Source organism: Myotis nattereri, assembly GCF_964212035.1.
Source record: "Myotis nattereri genome assembly, chromosome: 1".
Classification (NCBI taxonomy): domain Eukaryota; kingdom Metazoa; phylum Chordata; class Mammalia; order Chiroptera; family Vespertilionidae; genus Myotis; species Myotis nattereri.
This window is the reverse complement of record NC_138075.1, coordinates 7571039-7593209: the sequence shown is the minus strand read 5'-3', so window position 1 is coordinate 7593209 and position 22171 is coordinate 7571039. Positions and strand designations below refer to the sequence as shown.

Below are 22171 nucleotides of genomic sequence, written 5' to 3'. Positions count from 1 at the left end.
GTTTAAGTAAATAAAAATGTTATAATTATTGAAAAACAACACCCAAAGTGCATTATGATGATTTAAATAACGTGCAGTTTGCCCAAAGACGTGCGGTCCCTGGCGTGTGTCTTAGAGATTTCTATGCGGTACGCAATGTGTTAAGGAAATCTTGGTGTTTCAAGAAAGCAAAACACTCACCCCAAACCAGGACGGAGGCGAGAGGCTGGGCGCGGGGTTGGGAAGGAGGGCTTGGTCCAGGGCGGTGTCCTCCGGAGGCTCTTCTGCCTCTTCCGTCAGTTCTTCAGCTGACCCGGCCCCGGGTCAACCTTGGGGAGGAACAGAAAGTTAGAATACAGCGAGGCCAGCACCCCAGAAAAGCCACACTCCAAGAAAAGGCAGAGCCGTCTCACCAGAAGTCTGGTTTTCGGTGGAGGGAGGTGGCTCATGGGAATGAGCAGTGATGGAAAAGCCAAAGGCCAGGGTGGCAGCTCCCAAACCAACTGGAGACCTGGGGTAACGTGGGGTGAGCAGGGCCAGGGACTCACAGGGGCGGGGCAGGCCATGGGATGACCTGCTTGGGGACAACAAGGGATCTGTGAGGGAAGGAGGCAGGACCGAAGGTCGCGCAGACCCTGGGAAGCCAGGCAAGTTGGAGTAGGTATTTGAGGGTGTTTGCGGGAGGTAGCATGCCAGCAGGGGCTTGTCCCATAGGCACTGGGGGCCTGTTGGCAACCTGGGCAGCAGGATGGAGAAATGGCTCCTTGGCCCGTGGGGTGTCTGGACCTAGCAGCAGGGCCAGAGGAAGCAGGTGAAAGGTGGGTGACGCAATGTAGCAGCAGGGGCAGGTAAGACATCGGGCTGGCAGCTGAGGCCCACAGGGTCATAAGCCAGGTGAGTCAGGCACAGAGAAGGGGAAAGCAGAGCTCCTAGTGGACAACAGACCAGGGGAGGAGCCGCCAGGTAGAGCAGACAGGTAGGCAGCCAAGCGGAGGCAGAGCCTACCGAGCTCCCTGGAGGTTCCCAGCCACCTATCCTTTGCATAGGACAGTCTCTAGCCAAAGAAAGGAGCTAGATTTAGCCCCAGGCGGGAGGCAGGTATCATGGAGGGAGGGGTCCAGCTCAAGGACCCCAACTCAAGAGGGAGACCATGTGGCCAGAGCCCAAGGGTACACATACCACATTCCGGGGTGCATTCAGCTCTGGGCTGAGTCGGGGAGGCAGAGAGGGCAGGAGAGGCTGGCTACGTAAAGGTCACCGGCCAACTGGCCCAAAGGCAAACCAGGCCAGCCCCTCGCAGTCCCGCTGTCCTGCCTTCTACAGAGCAGTCGCTGCGCCAGTGCTGGGAGGCCAGGCCGCCCTCGGCAACGACACCCCCCGGCCCGCTCTCCCGAGGGCAGAGGCCATCAAGGGACCGGCTAGTGTGGCGGGTGCTCAGGCCGGGCCGGGCTATGGGCTAGCTCAGTAATGATCAACTGTTGGATGAAGGTTGGCCGCGTGAGTGAATGAAGGGGCGAGACCGGCAAGGCCCCTGCTCAAGTGGGGGTGCCCACCCCTCCCTAAATTGAAATCCACTCTCCATCCTTTTGACCTACATGTAACTCCTAGCATCCCAACAACTCCTCTAGCAGCCGAGGTCCTTCGTTGACTCACCTGCCCAAACAAACAAACATCCCACATACTTTTACTGAGCCCCACGTGTGCCAAGCTGGTGCTGGGACACCCAGAGGAGGTGTGGGCTGGCCTAGGGCACCCCCAAAACACTAGGTTAGGAAGTGGCGATGGAAAGGTGAGGGAGGAGAGAAGGTAGCATGAAGAACAGAGGTGGGAACAAACAAAAACAGGAAACCGGAACTCAGAATAGCTGGAGAAGGGGGAGCATCTCTGGGTCCTACTCATCCTCTAGGATCCCACCCCGCTGGCTACAGCCTCCTCCTCCATCACCGGACCCTCCAAGGTTGACTTAAGGATGGATGTGGAGAAGCGTGGGCTCTGGAGGTCAGGGGTCAACCCAGGAAGTCACCCAAGACCTCTGAGCTGGAAGAGTGGGACGCAGGGTCCCACGTGAACAAGCAGGTGCCACCCCTAAGGGAGCCGTGAGCTCAGACCCCTCTGCTGGTGAACACAGAAAAGCTAGAGACCAGCGGGCCCAGAAACCCAAGCAGGAGGGGATGTGGGAGCCAGTTCCCCTAGGGCAGTGATGGCGAACCTATGACATGCGTGTCAGAGGTGACACGCGAACTCATTGTTTGGGTTGATTTTTCTTTGTTAAATGGCATTTAAACATATAAAATAGATATCTAAAATATAAGTCTTTGTTTTACTATGGTTGCAAATTTCAAAAAATTTCTATATGTGACACGGCACCAGAGTTAAGTTAGGGTTTTTCAAAATGCTGACACGCTGAGCTCAAAAGGTTCGCCATCACTGCCCTAGGGCCAGGCAGCTGGGGCTCCAGGAATAACACAAACCCCCAAGATCCTGGCCAACTAATGCCTTCCACCCCTCCTCAGGTGCTCAAATGCTGAAATACCAGTGACCTTGGGCTTGTATTTTAATTATCAGTATGAATTTGAGGTGAGAAGGGTCCTCTGGATTTTTTTTTTCCCTATTAAAATGCATCCTCTCATTTAGAAACCCCAGGAATTGTTCTATTCCTTTCCTCTCCAGTCCCCTCATCTGAGCAACATCTGGGTCACCTCTAAGGTAGGGCCTTCAACCTTTTTATTGGGGAGCTGGGTGCAAGCTGGTTTTGCTAACTGGGGAAGAGGGCAGAACCCTGAATCAGGCCTTCAGCTGACAGGTAAGTGAAGGGAGAGGCGTAAATTTCCTACTAATCAAGTTTTAAAGCTCCAAGCACCCCGCTTCGCTCCTAGTTTTTTTCCATTTGGCTGCAGGTCTGGCCAGAGCCTGAAGTGTAATTAAAATAACCTAATTTAACTGATTGATCTACCTCGGGGTGGGAAATGTCCAGAACTGGAGACACACAGGGCAAGTTTCAGGCTCTGGCCAGACCTGCTGATATTAACGGGCAGGGGGAGTTTCAAGTATCAGGATAGAAGGGGGTTCAGGTGGGACGCAGGCCGTATGAGAGGGGACAGGACACGTTCTGATGCAAGATCTATTGTAAAGTCCCCTTGGCAATCCTCCGGTGCTCTGAACCTCACTCTCCTCAGAATGCGGGACCAAAGTGTGAACCCCAAACCATGCCCTTCCAGGGGGGTGCCTTTGTGATAATCCCCCGGGCCCTACACCTGTGACATGGCATGCTTTTCATGTCCGGTGGATGCTGAAACAAGTGAGGTGCATGCTGGAGTGGGAGCCCTGCAGCCCATGTCCTCATCCGTGAGTGACTCCCACAGGCAGGCAGCCCCTGGCCCAGTGCAGCTGCCCGCCGGGCCCAACAAAGGAACCTTCTGCAAAGCAACCCTCTCCCCAAAGCCGCCTTCCACGTCCAGCCCCGCTCAATGGGCCTCGCCAAGGCTGAAATGAGGAGCAAAGGAGCCCTGGGCCCCGGCCCCGGCCCCGAAATTACAAGTGTGGCCTTGGGACCATCGCCTCTGCCCTGCAGACGGCAGTTCGCCTCATTATGATAATCAGTGTGTTTTTCCTCCGCAGACAAAGAAGGCTCCTTAGGAGAGGAGCACTGGAGCCCAGCAGCTCCCTCATTAGCGGCTGCAGCCTCTTCCTTGACAAGGTCCAAGACTAGCCCTGTGTTCATTAAGGGAAAAGGGCGGAAAGTGCAAGGAAACTGAAAAACACAGCTGGGGGGAGGGGAAGGGCTTTCTGTTGGCCATTCATTCATTGAAAGACTATGTGTACCTTCAGGACTTAATCACCAGCCGAGGGGCCAGGGAGAGTTTAACCAAGATGAAGGCGGTAAAGAGGTTAGACTCGATAGGCGTTAAAACCCCAAAACGGGGCAATTTGATTTGAAAGCTTCCTGGGACTTGTCACTTGGATCATTAATTTAAAACCTTTTTCCTGTTTATTTTAGCCCAACCCGACACTAGAGGAAACCTTTCCCTAGATGTGTTTTCCGTCGATGTTAATATTTTCTAAGTCCCCTTCCCTACTTTATTGTCTTTGGTGCCTTTGCTCATTCTTTTCTTTCTCTCCCACCTCTTCCTCCCCGCCTCCCCCCTCTATGGTCCTCCCCGTGGGAACTTTACCTGTAAGAAAATCTGCTGGTGGCTCTAATTGAATTTTCTCACGAATACTTTAATGGCCTTATTTCAAGTCCCTCAAATAGTGTCTGGTTCTTACCTGCAAGAGAGTTCGCCAGACCTGCCAGGTGAACATTATTAATCCTATTCTGCAACTGAGAAAAAAATGGCTTGGAGAAACTGACCTAACTTGGGGCCTCAGCACTAGGTGGGTCAGCCTCATGTAGCTCTGGCTACATGAGGTCCTACGAGAAGGGATGCTGGGTGGGGCAGGTGTCCCTGTGGATTCTAGAGGGAGTGCATGTCAACAGGTGTGAACCAGGGCCCAAGAGCCACATGAGAAAAAGACTGGAAAGGTGTCCATGTGTCCATGAGCTGGAAACTGCCCGGGCTTAAGCTACAGAAAAGTCATTACCTGAGTGAAAGCCGCTCGACGGAGTAGAGAAGGCAGGAAGCAGTGGATTGAAGAGGAAATTGGAGGTGAGGAAGGAAGACAGCAAGTGGAGACAGGCCTTTGGAGAAGCGTGGCTGCGAAAGGAAAGAGAGAGACGGTAGTGGCCAGACAGGAGGAGCCAGTGGCTCAGGCTGCAGAGAGAGCAGTTAGGAAGTCGGAAGGGATAACTGGAGCCTGGAGGTGAGACAGGAATGACCAGTGCAGAGGACACCTCTTCCTTTACAACGCAAGAGGCAAGGGGGGTGCAAATGCGTGTGGACCCCAATCTGAAGGGCCCCTTGACAGCCTCGGATCCCCTGGGAGGGGGTAGGCCAGCCCCGGGTCGGGACAGGGAGTTGTGAGGTTCAAATGAATTGGCAATTGCAAAAAGGCCTTTGCAAACCGCAAAGGAAGACTTAAGGTTCACTGTATTTACTCGCTGGTGGGGGGAGGCCTGCGTTTACAGCCCACTCAGATCTCACTGGGGCCTGGATTTCACTGACCATAAATTATGCGTCCTTACATTAAGGATGTAAAAAGCAGTGGCAAAAGCCTCTGGAAGACAAAAGGCTCCCTCCTAATAGCCTGGATTAACTCAAAGCAGATCTCCGCCCACTTCATTCGCCACCTTCCAAGTGGCCCTTCCACCTTCATTTGCCATATAATCCAATCAGGCCCTTTCAGAGGCGCGGGAGCTATTGTCTACGCCAAGCTGGGCTTCTCAAAGCGGCCTGAGTTGTTTTTGTCTTGTCTGGACAAAACTGCTTGGCTTAAAAGGGGACGAAAAGAAGTGCTGGGCAAATGAGGACCCCAATTAGCTTCCAAGAGACTGTTTGCTTCATCTTTGTGTCACGTACCAGGCCTGGTGTGCTGGGCATATTGTTGGTGTTCAGAAAAGGTTTGTTGAATTAATTCTGTTTTTATTCATTTTGAAATTTATTTATTGAGCGCACACACTCACAGCACCTACTGGGTGCTAGCCCAATTACTAGGGCCGGGCATGCGAACAATCAGAGTGTTAAGGACCTTGCAATTTCCACAGCAATTTGCAAAGCACTTTCCTAGTAGTGACATCATTTGGTCTTCAAAAGCACCGTGTGGGGTAGATAAAGGCGGGTGGGGTTTTTTTTTATTTTTAATCCTCATTTAGACCATGAAAGGAACTGAGACCTGGAGAAGTTAAGCGACTTGTGTAAGGTCACACCATTATTGAGGTGGAGCCAGCACATGGTAGCAGCATTGGGGCCACCCAGACCCCCAAGGCCACCCGAGGCAGCTAGGATTTCAAACAGACGGTCCTGCTGTCAAATGCTTGATTAGACATCAAGAGCTCTGAGTCTAACTCTGGGCCAGGGGGGTAAGAGGTAGCGACAATGTCACCCAGGGTCCAACTCTGACCCCTCGTCTTGCCAGCAGTATGACAAAATACTTACGTTCCTCCAGCCTCAGTGCCCTCACTGTAAATGTGAATAAACCCTGTCCCATAGAAGGGCCATTCAATCCCCACCCACCTTTATAAAATGACTCAAGTCATGGCCAAATTCATTCTTATCTGTAAATGATCATCACCTATATGTCCGACAAAGAAATAACATATTCAAAGATCACAGAAAGTGCTCTGGAAATGACTGCATGCATAATTGATGTTCCTATTCAAGTCAGCCCATCACCCTTCTTGGTGGCGCCCTACCTGTGCAGGAGAGCCCCGTGGACAGGGGCTGGCGGAGAGCTGTGGGGAAAATAAACAAGAGGCATCAGACAAGTGACACTGATGGGGATGGACTGACCTATCAAACTTTCAACAAATGTTTGCTGAACACCTCCTCATGCCCAGTCCTGCCCCAGGCTAATTTGGCTCATTTAATACTCACAACAACCCTAGGAGGTTGCTCTTCTCATCACCATTCCCGGAAAGGACAAGGATGCCCATGACGTCAGGGCTCATGCTCATTCCAGAAGCCCACCACGGCTTTGGAATTGCCAGTGAGATGCTGGCGGAGCCCTTGGCCCAGGTCCCCCTCCTGAGAAGTTCCCAAAGGGGTCCTTCTATTCAGGACATCGCCCGGGCAACAATAGGGTCAGCTGAGAAAAACTGACACCTCCTTGGGGAGGGAAACACTCCAGGTCGCTGGCATATTAACACAAGCAGAGACTTACAGGAAAGTATTCATAGCAATAGGCACAAGCATAGCAAAGGTCAGGGGTTAATGTCCAATGCCCCCTCACTAGGGCATTGGATTAAGTCTTTAGCCAAGAGGAACAGCTGGTTGGTCAGTTCTGGTCCTCTTCAGCCTCCGTGGTCCTGGTCCTAGGGGGTCTCTGCCAGTGGCTGCTTGGTATGCTGGTGGGATCCAAAAAGGGGCGCTCCTGAGGTCTTCTGCAATTGATCAAAGGTTAAAGGAACCACTTAAAAGCCCAATTCTAGGTATTAATTAAAATTTAAATGAGTTAATTATAACTAAAACTAATTAGTTAAAATTTAAAATTGTCCTTTAATTGCTCATGGGTCTGGGGATAGTGGGAGGAGTGTGGCAGGGGCGGATTTGGCCGCCATGTTGTACATAAACCACCACAAGGAGGGGTTGCATACCATAAGGTGGAGATGAGCAGCAAGCACCTTGGCAGCAGCTGGGCATCGACAGGTGGTCCTTGAAGACAAGGAGGTGAATGGTGATGTCATCCCTGAAGAGAGAACCTATAGCATAGGAGGGGGCCATATTAGAAACCATCTTGATGACCTCTAATGGCCAGCACAGGAACAGCAGAGAGAGGGAGGGGGCAATCAGAGGGAAAGGAGGGGGGAGCGGAAGAGAAAGGAGGAGGGAGGGGTGAGGAGGGAAGTGGGAGGGGTGAGGAGGGAAGAGGGAGGGGTGAGGAGAGAAGAGGGAGGGGTGAGGAGGGAAGAGGGAGGGGTGAGGAGGGAAGAGGGAGGGGTGAGGAGGGAAGAGGGAGGGGTACAGAGCTAGGAAGGAATCAGAAAGAGGAGGGGGTAAAGGGGGGATGAGGGAAACGGGAGGGGAGGGGGAAGGGGAGAAATGGGAGGGGGAGGAGGGAGAGCAGAAATGGGAGGGGAGGAGGGAGAGAAGTGGGAGGGGGTAAGGAGGACTTGATTGACAGGACACAAGTGTTAACTATGCGCACGCGCAAACTCAAGCCGAATTTGGCGGGCTGAGAACATTTGCAGGCACCGACCGCTAGGGGGCGCACAGTCAGCTCCAGAGCCCAAGACCACAGCCACCTGCGGAGGGCGCCTCTCGCCCCTCCCGTGCCTGGCCCGCAGCTGCCAGGGCAACAGCTGGCATAGAATGGGCGGGAGAGCGCCCAACAGGTCTCAGGCTATGAGGGTGGGCACAGCCCACCCCAGCTCATCACACAAGACCACTCAGTCCCCTAAAACGCAGGCACGCCATCACCAGCCAGAATCCACCTGTGGACATGCGGCAGCACCCCCACGCAACCGCCCAGAGGGCCTTCTGTGTCTCGCAACAGTGGGGGTCACCAAAGAGACATGAGGATATCAAGAAAACACTCGCCATAAGGGTCTTTCCAGAACATGATTCCACTTTTAATAAGTACAAACACAGAAAGCTGGGCCCCGACCTTCGGTAAGTCCAATTAAACAAATTAAAACGTAAAAGATCCCGTTCTCGATACAGCACTTTCACTCATTTCAGTGGTCTCTGGACACATGATGCAAAATATGGTATTCTACAAAATAATATAAAGGTGGCCAAAACCACCGCAACTCATCCAAACCACCATTGCCTCCCTCCCCCCACCCCACCCCCAACCCCAATCTAGCCTCCCTCCCTTCTCCACAGCAAGAATTCCAAGACCCCGCACGATGGCGCCTAATTGACTACTGCATGGCCTCTTCATCCGGCTCAGATGAGCCACACCTTCCTGATATCCGAAAACCGAAAACCAAATGAAATAAACTAATCCGCGTCCACGCATTTCCACGACCCCCAAGTCACGCAACCAGTGTGGATCAGGGCATCTCCGCCCAGCGCGAACCCTGCAGCCGTTCCCCAGTGAACCTAGGGATCTTAAAACATTCCCCACTTGGGTAATGAATACAGAATTCTCCAGTAAATCTCATGCCTGACCCCCTCCAGCAGAAGAACAAAGGCCACCTCCCCTCCCCACCCCGCCCCCCAAAATTCCGCAGTGCCACCAGCGCCCTCTGGCGGCCATCAAGAAAACATTCCAGAAACCTGCCACGTAGCAACCCGCTAGCGCCCCCCCACACACACGCACGCGCGCGCGCGCGCGCACACACACTCACACTCACACTCACACACACACACACACACACACACACACAGCCCGCCATCCCTGAGTGGGGAGGGGGTGGTATGGGGGGGCTTGACAGGGACAAAGGAAATGGCAAACGGCGACTTTATCAAAAATCAAAAGCCCGCAACATGTCAGAATCTTCCAGAGACCATCACGCAATGCTGAAAGGACCCTCCGACCCCCAATTCCCAGCTCACGGCACCCAGACCTCCCAAACACACCCCCTTTTCTGCTTTTTCCTCTCTTCCCTCTTGCTTCCCAGACACAGCTTTCTCTCCACGACAACCCACCCCCCTTTTCTCCCCTGCCAGGACCCCCAATTACTGGGCCCTCCCTCCATCCGCCCTTCCTACAGAACTGATCGTGGGGGGCTTCTGGCAGGTTTGCACTTGGGCGCCATCTCTCTCCACCGTTAACAAGGAGGTTTATCCGAGTGAACCCAGATGATATCGGTTAGAAATTTTACTCTTCGTTTTTCACTAAAGCGGGCTCTGCACTCAATCTGGGTGCTTGCCTCGGGAATCCCTGGCGGGTAAGAACCTCTACTCCTCACGCCCACAGGCCACCAACGTGCTCAGCAGAACCTGGGGGGTGGGAGGACTATGCCCAGGAGACCTTTCTCTTCGGGTGCATTTCCCCCCTAATCCGCGGGGCATGCAGAATGCGTCGGCCGCCATATCTCCCACCATTTGTGGTTCGAAAGGTAGCTTTAAACACAGAAAATCGGGGCTTTGGACCCCAGTGACTACGGGACACGGGATCCCGACATGGGTTTGGGGCCGATTCCTCCCACTCCTCTTCATTTAAGCCCCCACCACCCTCCCTACCCTCATGAACTGGATGAAAATGGGGCCCTGATTCCCCCCCCCAAAAAAAAATGTGCCTCGAGATTTTCCTTCCTGACAGCATTTTGTTGCCGATGCTTGGGACCAGGCGAGGTGGCCACCTTTCAGAGAAGGTCCCGGCGGTTGTCCTTCGGCATGTCCAGGAGGACAGCGGCCGACCCGGACGAGGTGTAGCCTTTATTTTGCACATCCTTTCCGCCAAGGATGGCCGACGACTCACCTGGCGGGGAGATTCTCGCGTGGGCGCCCCGGTTCTTCGGAGGAGCTGCGGCCCAGGCCAGCAAGGCAAGGCGCGCTCCATCCAGCTCGTCGCCGTCTGCGCTAGGGGCTGGCTGGGTGGGGTTTATATGGAGGCGCAGAAGGGGTGGTCTCTGACGTCAGCGCATTCTGCTGCAATGCGCTCATTTCTCCAAAAGTGATTGGCTGGAAAAATGAGCCCCCCAGATTCTATGACAAATTGCTCTAGCCGCACCCAGATTGCAGCAAAGAAGGGAGGAAAAAATTCTGCCGCAGTGCCCCTCGCCGCCATGACCAACACCCAGTGCTCACGGGTGTTTTTTCCCTCCACGAGCCCGCTCGCCACCCGGGCCATTTGTGCGCACCGTCTTCCGAGAGAAGGGGACCAGGGGTGTTTTTTCGCGGGTGGGCCGAGGGTAGAGCGGGGCTCCAGGGGTGCTCGGGCACGCACCTGGCTTTTTCGGAACCTCTATTCGAGGAGGCGTCTTAAGGAGAGAAAAGGATGCTGCCTGCGTATTGTCCTGGAAAATCACATCCCGGGCAAGATAACCGATTCCCAACCGTCAATCCGCGCCTGCCACCCCCTGTCAGCCCACCCGCCCATTTCCGATCGGTTCCCTTTGACACGGGAGACTAGGCACACAGCGCCTTCGACTCCGAAAAATAAAAAATAAAGAAATAAATGAGGGGAAAAAAAAAAAAAACGGGTTTTGAGTCCAGGCTCTGCTGCTCTTTACAACCCGTGTACCCAGAACCTGCAGTACCCCCTCCTCTGCTAGGGGGCCCGTTTCTCCACGCTAACAAGGCGGTACCCCCTAACGGGATTGTGATAGGAACCTACGCCTGAGCTTTGTCCCTCTAGGGACAGGACTTTTCGGGGTCTGTGTCCCACCTGGAGGTGAATGGGGTACCCCCAAAAAATGGAGGTGCTTTGCCCACACGTTCACTTTGGAAAGCAGCCCCCCACTCCCCCGCAGCGCCCCGGGAAGACGGGCAGTGACACATGTTGCCGCAGAGCCGCGCCGGGCCCCCGGGATCCGATCCCTAACAGGTGGCGCTCTCGGCAGCTCGGCCGGGCACCGAGGAGCAGAGCGGGCAGGGCCGTCAATCAAATGTCCTCCCGCAAAGGTCAACACGCTGTTGAAAGGAACTAAGGATCTATCTTAGGGTGACAGGTGGGTGCCAGCCGGGAGGGCACGGATGAAGCGCCTGGTGACAGGAGAGGGGTGAGCATGAGTGATGGGTCCCCAAGGGGCAAGGGAGCGGGGCCCCGCGGGGGTATCGGGTTGGAACAGCGCCCCCCGCCCTTCCTGCAGGGCAGCTTCCGAGAGAGCCCCCCCCCCCGCCCCCGCCCCGGGCCCCGCGGTCCTTCGAGGCGGCTGTAGCACAGACGGGGTGTCCTGGGGCAGAGACGAAGGGACAGGCTTTTTAGAGGCCACGGCTAGTGACGGGGAGGTGACCATGGGCCACCAGGCCGCGGAGACACCCAGCGCCTTGGGCGCCGGGCTCGTGGGTAGATCCACGGGCGCCGAGGACAAAGTGGGCTTTGGGGTTCACGGCGGGGAGCCGCCCTAACGTGTCAGATCATGGGAGGGAGGCAAGGACACCCCACTGATAGCTTGGGGGGCGTGCAAGGTGCCTCGGGGACGAGAGCCCCCCCAACAGGAAGGCCCGCGCCAACCACAGACGTCAAGAAAGCTTCAAAAAATCATGGCTCCGAGCATCCCCGTCAACAGGAGAACGTTTATTAGCCACGGTATTAATAGCTAGGAAACAGCCCGAGCGGCCCGGGCCAATCAGCGGCCAGGAGCCCCTGTCGTCAGGCCTGCTCGGCCAATCAGGCGCCAACAGGCCGAGTTGCTAGCCTTCCCGGGCAGAGGAGAGGGGCTTGCATTGTCACGGGGGCTCCAGCTCGCCCTCCACGCGTGGGAGGCCAGTGTGGGAGCCCAGGCAGCCACCAGAGAGCGTCCATCGTCACGCACTCGGGGTCCCTGGAGTCTGTCTTAGAGACAGTGCTTCCTGGCATGAGTCCTGCAGCCCCAGAGATCATGAGCTGACACTCTGGCAGGAGCCCCCAGCCTGGGTTGGGGTGCCTCCGGGAGGCCCAGTGGAAGGAGAAACTCCAGACATGCAATGCGCATCTCTCTCCAACAAGCTGGGCCCCACGAGGGGAGCGGGCCTCCCAGCGCCAAGTCAGCCTCTCTGCTTTTTTTTTTTTCTTGCTTTTTTTTCCTGGGCTCCCTGGCTCCTCGCCTGCTGCTCTGAGGTTCACAGTAAACCCTGCTCCTCTTTTTCAGGGTCTTCACTGACAGGCCAAGGCAAAGGACCCTGGAAATGATGTGTTTCTGACAAAAGTGGGGCGGGTGTGCGTCCCAGCGCTGCCCCCTCCTATCTGGGAGGCTGGGGTCCAAGCCCTTCTCCCAGGGCCCCCTATGTCCTCATCTGGAAAAAAGAAAGAGTTGGACAAGATGGTCCCCAAGGAGCCTTGCAGCCCTGCTTTGCTTGATTTGAATGTATACATCAGGCGAGTCAAATGTCTTCCAGAACATTGTGCCTGACAGTAATTAGTATCAGGTGTGCCCTGCAGCCCATGTGGTTACTTCATCACGCTGCTTTTCTTTCCATTGTATTTTATTTTAAACAGAACTCCATGGCAACATGTGTATTCTTCTGGCTCCCTAAAAGAAAGGAAGAAAGAAAGAAAAAGATAGAAAAAGAAAAAGGCTGCTGTAAACGGATCTCGCTGAGTGTGGTTTAACCACACTACAAAAAAATTAAAAAAAATAAGAAATCCATATGTTTAAATGTTTTTGTTGGCTTTTCTGAAGCTCAGAACCTAACTTTTAAAATATTTATTGGTCCAAAGCAATGGAAGAAATAACTTAAAAGAGCCAATCTATGGTAATCTCTGGATCCCAGCGGTTCCTCCATGCGGGCGGTATCAGGCATGCGTTCCTCGCTCGAAAAAGACCTTGGAGGGCTCAGATTCATATCTAAAGGGCAGAACAGACGAGGAAATCCAGGTTGAGGAACGGCTCACTGTCTTTTCTGTACATGCTGAAACCCAACTCTCCTGAAGGGCCCTGGAGGAAAGCCATGTCCCAGACGCACGGCTTAGCCTGCTGCCTTTTTTTTCCTTCTTCACGTAGATCTAATTCAAAGCACACATTTTTCTTCTTTTTTTTAATTCATACTTGGGAACCCTCAAAAGCCATGTGAGCGGTCTCCTATCCACATGTACATACTTGTGGGCAAGTGTACAACCGTCCTAAGATTCAGCCAGGAATGGAGGACAAGGTCCTTCTCTATCCATCTCCCGGGTGTGGGTCAATGCGCTCTCCTCTCAAAACTATACTGAGAGCTTTTACAGAACAGGATCCCCTCTAAGCAGGCCTTTTCAGCCTTCTAGGTACTCTCACCGCCCCCACCCCCTCAAAATCGTTGTGTTCCCCAGAGATCTCTCCGGACCCTCCTCTGAAACTCCTTTCAGTTGCTGGGCTGGGTGTCAAACAACAGCCCCATCCATATCCCAGGGTCCTGGGATTGATGGGGTCTTCTAGAATGCACACCAACCCACACAGCCTTTCAGGGACCTGATTTTGCCTTCAAAATAGAGGCTAACCTCTTTAGTTGGACATTTAAGGACTCGTGTGATGGGCTCACTTCTTACTTCTTTTGGCTTATCCAACTTCAGCTCGTACCCAAATTCCCTTCACGTTGTATATTTGGGGGGGGCGGTCCCTGCTATGTTGTGATCCTGGGGGTGGGGAGTGAGGAGCACCATGGCTGCCGGCACACTTCTGGACTTCTACCCAGGACCCCGATATCAGGAGCACTCTGCTCCCCTGAAACCTGAATTCTGGAGGCAGCGCCAACGTTTGCATAGAGGCGTATGCCGAATTGTAGATATTAAAAGACAAATAAAATTCGGCCTTTTGCAAAAGGCCAAGGATAAAGCTTACTTCCCGGTAGACCTCTGGGCTTCCAGGAAGAGCAGAGCAGAGCGTGTTGACTCTGAGGTCCGTGTACGTGGGAGAGAGTAAGCATTGCTCCTTGGGGATACTTGTCATGACCACAGACAGGGAAAAAGAACTAGAAGGTAACACCCCCAAATTACCCCGTAACACCCCTAAAAAACCATGACTTGTTCTGGGCAATAGATTCTGGCCATTTTTCTTTTTTCTACTTTGATGGATTTCTTTATTGGCATATATTGCTTTCATAATGTACATTTTTCTTTTTAATGTAACAATCCAAGAAGACTGAGCCATCTGAGCCTCTTCCTTAGGGACCTCAAATATGTAATATTTTTCTAATAAGTAAATAAAAATCAAGACACTCCGGATACCCTGCCTGAGGAGCTCGAGGCACAGTCCCCACCAGGGGCTCCAGCGCGGGGCGTGCACCGCAGGGGCCTGGAGCCGGCCCCACAGCCACATCAGACCTCTGGAAGGCCTCTCTTGAACCCACCACAGAGGTGAACAATTCCAAGCTGGGAACGACAACAACAAAAAATGAGCTCCATTGGTTTCGTTCCTGCAGGAGGGGCCTAGAAAAATCCATCGCCTAGGGAATGAGGGAGGCCAAAAAAATGGGGTCTTGGCAAAGCAGGCCAGCGCCAGGGGTTGGATTTTAGAAGAAGTCACATCCTGACACCAGGAAAACGCGGCCACGTCGCTCAGCCTCGCCCCCACAGGGCCCCCCTGGCTTTGGGCGTGGGCCAGCCCCGGATTTAAGCTAGGGGTTTTCTTGGCCCAACTCCATGGAAATATTTCCTTCGTGGAGCAAAGAACTGCTTCATTCAACTGCCTGCGGCTAGGGAGGGGGCTGGCTTTACTGTGTTGACAGAGAGCGCAGAGGCCTGGGGAGGGGCCCCAGAGGAGAAAATGTATTCCAGGTAGAACAGGACTGGAAAGTTTGCTTTAAAAAAAAAAAAATTCTTTTTTTTTTTTTTTTTCAAAAAAAACCCGAAAAGATTGCTGACAGTTGAAAAACTGCCACCCCACCCAAGAGGCTCCAAGAGAAGACATTTGTTTGTACGAGATTTCAGGGAGGACTACAGCGGGGGCCTGTCTTCTTAACGGCAAGGGGAAGGGGGCCAATTCCGGGCATGCTTTCAGTTTAAACATTCGAGGTCTGGATCCTTCCGGAGCCCACAGTGGGCCTCCCTGAGCCAGGCCTGGTGATAGCTGTGTCAGCGCTGGCCCAGAAGCCACCAGCTCACTAGCGGAGAGTCAAGGGCACCCAGGGGGCCCCACGTTTAGATGCCCGGGCACAAAGAGGCTGTGGGGCAGGTTCCCGGGGGCGAGTTGACCCTCAGTTTGTGAGACCCAGCTCCCCTGCCAATGATAGGAACGTGGAATATCTTCACCAAGAGATGGGATGGTTCATTCTACCACCTCGTGCCATCCAGGGGAGGCCAGAAGATGGGAAAACAGCCCAGGGCAGAGCATGGCAGGCAGGCAGGTGCCACTCTGTGCGACGGCCTGTGCCGCCTTGAGTTGGTAGCGCCGGTCTCTCCTGGCACCTGAATTGAAGGGATAGCTTCAGGACATCACCAGGGAGACTGCTGGCTTTTTCCCAGCTCCAGGTAGACCGCTCGTCCCGCCTGATGGCCCTGCCACTTGCTGCCTGTGTGGCTTTGGGTCAGCTGTGTAACCTCTCTGAACTTCATTTTCATCCCCACCTTGAGAATGGGGATAAATGCCTCCTTCCGGTGGAGAAGATCAAATGGGGGGAAGTGGTGTGCTCTCCGGGGATGTAAAGCACAGCATAAGGAATATTGTCAGTAATATTGTAATAACTGTGTATAGGGGCAGGCGGGGTCCTAGATGTGTGGGGAGGAATCCCTTTGTAAAGTATATCATTGTTTAACCACTATGCTGTCCACCTGAAACTAATACAAAATAATATCGGCCGTCAGCTGTAATTGAAAATAAAATAAAATAAGAGAAATAAATAAAAGTAAAAGGAATCCTTTTATTGTGTTCAAAGCTCCCTTGTCCCATCCTTCTTCCATAAAAACCCTCCACTTGTACAACCCCTAGGAGGGCCCTTCTAGTTGTTAGATGGGAGGCTGCCCAACAGTACAGCCAATTAGATCTTTAAAAAAAGAAATAAATCGTGTGTTGTGTTCGCCGTGTATCCCCAGCTACAGGAAATGGAGGGTGGGCGAAGAAACCTTCTGGTTTTCAATGTTGTTTGCATTTATTTTCTAAGAAGCATGCATCTATTCTGTAATTTTAAAAAGTATATTAAATCTGCGATAGATAACTGCTAGGTCAAAGAGCAAAGGCACCCTGTTGCCCTGCCCCGGCCACACAGGTGCCCTTCTCATGTAGATGGGGCAGCCTCGAACCCTGCGCTCCAAAATGTCCAGGCTGCCGACATTTGGGGGGTGGACCCTGCCAGTCCCACCGGGGCACTGAGGAGATTAAATCACATAGAGCCTGTAGATGCTCAATACTGAGGCGGCACCTCCCTCCCCAGGCAGACAGCCGTGCTGCCCCGGGGAGAGCAGGTCTGACAATGCCGTGTTTCCCACAGGAATGCAGAACCCAGAACCTCTACCACCTGATTGAGGAGGAACCCATCTGGGCCCGGCAGAGGAGAGCTGTGAGCCTCTGGGTCCTGGGCAGCCCAGGACAGGGGTGGTGGCAATGCTGCTGGGGTGGCCAGGCACCCCCAGGCCAGCCTCTGCTGTGCGCCATGTCTCGAGTCAGGATGCAGAGGCGTCTTGCAGCCTCTGCTCAACAAAAAGCATTGTTTCCCCCTTTTGGGGGGTAACTTCACCATCCAGGTCCGTGGGGGTGACTACGGGTCACCGTGGTGCCTCGTCCCCATCTAGCCTACCAGCTTGCTCAGGCTTATGCTCTGCAAACGCTTCGCCCACTGAGACGTGGGCTCAATGTTCAACATACCCTTTAGGTGTTTGCAGAAAGGATGAGCTTAGAGGCGCCTGCCTTTAGGTAAACGGAGCTGCCCTGGTACATTTAATGATAAAGTAAAGCAAACAGAAGCCGCCTTTCCGGGGCCGGCCTGCTCCCACTGCCTCCCAAACGGAAGACACCCCTGCCTTTCGAAACTGTTGGGGGTGGAGGGCTTCAGGAAGGCTGCTGGGACCCCCAGCCCTCTTCACCGCACTGAGCTTCCGTTTCCCCTCTGCAAAAACATGAACAGCATCACTGGTTTGCTCTGAGCACAGAACAAGACAGACTCACAGACTGTGAAAAACAAAAAGCCCGCTGACTCATTCGGCAGGACCAGGAGGGTGACCATCCAGGGTCGGAGGTGGCACACTCAGCCTGGACACACTTAAAACCAGCTCCCCCCCCTCCCCAAAACACACACACACACACACACACACACACACACAAAACCACAGCTGAGATTTTGCACTTTTAGCCTGAGTTTTGTTGCCTTTAAAAAGTGAATTCCAGATAGTTTTAGACAGGCATTCATCCATTCACTCATTCATTCAAGAAACACTAGTAGGGAATATAGTCAATAATATTGTGATAGCTTATGTATGGTGTCAGGGGGGTACTAGACCCCATCGTAGGGATCACTTTGTAAGTTATAGAAAGGTCTGACCACTATGCTGTACACCTGAAGCTAATGTAATATTAAATGTCAACTATAATTGAAAAATTAGAAAATAATAACATAAAATATGGCTACCATCAATGAGTCAACAAACAAGGGCTGGTGAGCATGTGGAGAAAAGGGAACCCCCATGCACTGCTGGTGGGAATGCAGACTGGTGCAGCCACTGGGGAAAACAGGGTGGCCTTTCCTCAAAAAATTAAAAATGGAACTCCCATTCGACCCAGTAATCCCACTTCAAGGAATGCTAGTGTATACTAAGAATCCTGAAACACCAACCAGAAAGAATATATGCACCCCTATGTTCATAGCAGCGTTATTTACAATAGCCAGGATCTGGAAAGAGCTCAAGTACCCATCAGGAGATGAGTGGATAAAAAAGCTGTGGTACACGTACACAATGGAATACTATGCAGCTGTAAAAAAAAATAAAATAAAAGAGATCTATTACCCTTTGAGACAGCATAGAGGAGATGACTAGGCTAAGTGCAATAAGCCAATAAGAGAAAAACAAATATCACATCATCTCATTTCTATGTGGAATCCAATGAACAAAATAAACTGATCAATAAAATAGAACCAGAGAGGTGGAAGGATAGAACAGACAGATACACCTCAGAGGGAAGGGAGAGAAGCGGGAAGAGATTAACCAAAGAACTTATATACTTCAATGCATAGATGCATTGCACGTGGACACAGACAATGGGGTGGTGAAGGCTGGGGCAGGGTGGGAGCCAGGTGGAAGAGTTTAATGGGGGAAAAGGGGACATTTGCTTCCTCTCAACAATAAAGATTTTTAAAATTAAATATATATATTTAATATAAATATTATATATAATAGATCTATTGGAACATAAACCTAAACTAGATTTCAGTAAAAAGCAGAAAGAAAGCAAGCAAGCAAGCACTGGGTGCCTAGGGCTGCACTGTTTCCTGTGTTGGGGATAAAACGACAAGTGGAGGGACAAGCTCCCTGCCTCGTGGCGCTCGGGGCGCCGGCTGCACACCTTGGGTGTGGTGGGCTGGGCTGGGCCCTGGCTGCCTCTGCCGCCATCTCAGGTGCACAAGAAGCTCAGTCCCGGGCCCTGAGAGCAGTGAGTGCCCCCCACCCTCCCCGGGAGCGGGATCAACAAGGGGGGACTTGTCCGTTGAACTAGGAGGGCCGGCTGAGGGGGAGCTGGGCCGCCGTGGAAAGCTGGCACCTCCGCCTGCTGGCTCTCGGAGTATCAGGAATTCTGGGCCCACGTCCTTTCCCGACAGTCTGGCCTTAGGTATGTTTCCCAGAAATCTCACTGTTTACTCTGAGGGGCCTCCCACAGCAGAGGCCTCCAGCTCCTGCTCGGGGCTGTAAGTCACTTTCTGGCTGGATCCCCGCACAGACGTCTCAGAGCGTTGAACGTATGGCCACGCGGCCGCCCCACGGATCCAAGCAAAACTGTCTGGCTGCCCGGCCTGAGCGTCCTGAAAGGCTTCAGTGTACACCCCGGCCCCCGCTTTGGGGGAGCGCACGGGACACACACACACACACACACACACACACACACACACGCCCCGAGCAACCAGCACAGACCCAGGCCGGACCGACGGCTGGTTTCCGCAGCCCAAATCAGGGCCTTATTTGGAGAAACCTGAGTGGACCTGGGCTGAAGGGTCAGGGAGGGTATCAGCTGCCTGCCCCCCCCAGGCTGGACAGGAAGCCAGGTGACAGCGGGGGCAGAAAGTAGAGAGAGAAGATAAGGCCAGGGGCAGAGGGGTCAACACAACAAGCAAGCCCGCTCCGAGCCTGCTCTGGGGAGGGGCTGCCACAGGGAAGAACAACCCCATGAGACAGGAAGGCCCCTGACCCCCAGGACCTTGCTGGAGGACAGACGTGCAGGCCGGCACCACCTGGGCGGGGCAGATGCGGCAGAAATGTGGACCGACAAGCAGGACCAGGTCAGGCTCCGCCACCTGAAGCCCTTCCGTTTCCGGGCTCAGTCACTGTCGTCTCTGGTCAAAGCACAGGGTCATCGGGGTCTTTTAGTACAGAAAGAAGAACAAAGGCTCAAAAAAAAACCAAAAAAAAACCCGCCCGAATAAATAAAGCAGAAGACAGGTGCCAGGAACCTGGGGGACACGCTACCCCTGTGTGTGCCATGCCCATCCAATGGGTGACATGGGCTGGCCTCCCCAGGGTCCTTACACATTCTTTTTTATTTTTACTTTTATTTATTTTATTTTTTAAACCTGTATTGTTGAAAGTATTACATATGTCCCCTTCCCCCACTCCCCCCCATCGACCTCCTCCAGCCCACCCAGGCCCTCACCACGCCACTGTCTGCATCCACACCTTCTTTTTTCAGATGTTATTTATTTAATTGATTGGGGTGACATTGGTTAATAACATGATGTAAATTTCAGGTGTAAAACATTATAATCTAACATCTGTATAGTCTATTGCGTGAAGTCTCCCACCAACAGACTTGTTTCTTTCTGGTACCGTATATTTGACCCCCTTTCCCCAATTCACCCTCCCCCCACCCTCACTTTCCTCTGGTACCACCATTCTGCTGCCTATATCTATGAGGTTCTTGTGACTTAAGAGCCCGATTGGGGTCTAGGAAGGCAAGCCCGCAAGGCTGTGCCCCTCCCGCTCAAGAAATGTGTGAGGGTCTGTGTTGGACCAGAAGACACTGCAGCCTTTCAGGGACACCCCTGGGCGGCCCCAGGCTCCTGGCAGGTCTCCGGAAGGGGGGCTGGGCCCTCAAGAGAAGTTGTTGCCACGCTCCCATATGTTAAAGACTACCCTGTGCCTGCATTTCGAGCCCCAGTGGGAGGCAACTGCAGGCAGAAACAAGATGGGAAGAACTTGAGCATCTGCTCTGGGGCCCCTGGAGTCAGTCACAACAGCCTCAGTCTGAAGGCTACCTTCCTGGCAGGCTGGGCGCCCAGCGTTGCACCCCCCCCCCCCCCCCCCCCTGCACAGCAGTCCATGCTCAGCAAAGTACAGATGCAGAACGGTGTTCCCGAGATGAGGGTCTCACACTTAAACCCATATTCCCTCTAAATAAAGGGAAAAGCCCAGGGCCATCCGTCCCCCTGGGAGCCAGGGTTCTCTTGTCCCCAGCAAGGCTGTGCTCTGGCTGACCCTTGCTCAGTCGGGTTCAGCCTTGGGACTCTCCAGCACCCAGGGGTGGTGGCCATGGGAGTCCAGGTCCCAGAGGCCAGCACACCCCCCCCAGGGGGCCTACAGAAAGTAGAAAGTAAGGCTGGCTGAAGACCCCATCAGAATGTCCCCATAGGACTTCTGTTTATTTAAGATTTACATTCTTTTACTAAACTACTGGGAAACTTAACTACCAATCATTTAAAAATGCTACCCGCCCGCCCCCGCCCCCACCCCCACCCCCCCAGGCTCGCTCATCGACGATGTGATGCCATGTCTACGGTCTAAATGAGCAGGGCTTTCTGGAGGGCAATCTGGCAGCACGGAACAAACAACTCGCACCGGAGCCCCAGCCCAGCCATTTCCTCTAGAAATGGCTCCCGCTGAAACGCCTGCGCCCGCCCTCGCGGAAGGTGCCGGGCGACCGGGTCCTTAGGGCTTTTGGTACCTCTGAGCAGCTCATTTAATCCTCGCCCAGGAGGTGTGAGCTTCATCATGCCTGGTTACAGATGAGGAAACCGAGGCACAGGGCAGCCCTGGCATTTGAGCCGAGAGGCGCTTCTCCCTGCTGCGCGGCAGTCACGCAACAGGAATTCCCTCGGGTCCAGGAATGTTGAACCGAGTTCTTGGCCGCAGGGAGACAGAGAACCTCAAAGGAGGTAGAAGGTCACCTGAGCACCATTTCCCAACCTGGGAGTTATCTGTGTCCCCCCCTCCAGATATGATAAGCTTTCAAGGCTCCTCCCTTGGCACCGGACGGGGACATCGCGGCGTCTGGCTGGCACCTGGCCAGCACCGTGGTGCAGGGAGCTCCTTGCAGAAATGAGTGTGAGTTGACCTTCCAAAGAGGGCCTCTGGGTAACCTGGGAGGAAGAAAGGCCTGCAGTGTCCACTCCAACCCTTCAGCAGTATCAGGAGGGGGGGTGCCGCCCCCAGGATCGGACTATTGTGAGGTGCCTGTCGCACCACAGGGAGTCGCGGTGAAGCGCTAGGAACACCGGCCCCACGATGTGCCCAACGCCGTGTCAGCCATCGCGGTGTGCACAAAGCCCCAGGCTGAGTGTGGCCAGTGCCCACCCTGGGACCGCGGGCACTGCGGTGAACTCGGCTGCACCACAGGGCAGCGAGCCTCGGTGAGCCGGTCAGGGACTCTCGCAGGCCCATAAATGGTTCGAAATCGCTAGACCATTCGACCTATCCCATTTCCAAAGCCACCAAGCAGCCCAGGCACACATCCGCACACCCCGAAGTCATCTTTCCACTTGTTCAAAGGGTGAGGGTGCCGGCCAGAAGCGCCCAAAAGGCTTCTGGCAGTTTTGGGGTGAACCCCTGGGGTGCTACACCTCCTCTGAGACTCACAAATCCTGAATCTCATTCCTCAGTCCTCAGGGCTGAGCGGGGAGAGGGGGATGGGCCGCCTTCAGCCTCACCCCTTCTCCCAGAGCAGACACAAGTCATTTGC

General features: G+C 53.7%; 1 long non-coding RNA gene across 1 annotated transcript in view; it reads right to left on the bottom strand.

The window, feature by feature from the left end:
• Positions 1-10709, bottom strand: part of LOC308519266 — a 38991-nt gene extending 28282 nt beyond the window's left edge. Inside the window, exons 1-6 of the long non-coding RNA XR_013995991.1 lie at positions 10411-10709; positions 9943-10145; positions 7169-7273; positions 6269-6955; positions 4561-4673; positions 181-308 (exon numbers count right to left, since the gene is read on the bottom strand). This is a non-coding gene — a long non-coding RNA (uncharacterized lncRNA). The remainder of the gene's footprint in view (positions 1-180; positions 309-4560; positions 4674-6268; positions 6956-7168; positions 7274-9942; positions 10146-10410) is intronic.
• Between the last annotated feature and the right edge of the window lie 11462 nt (positions 10710-22171).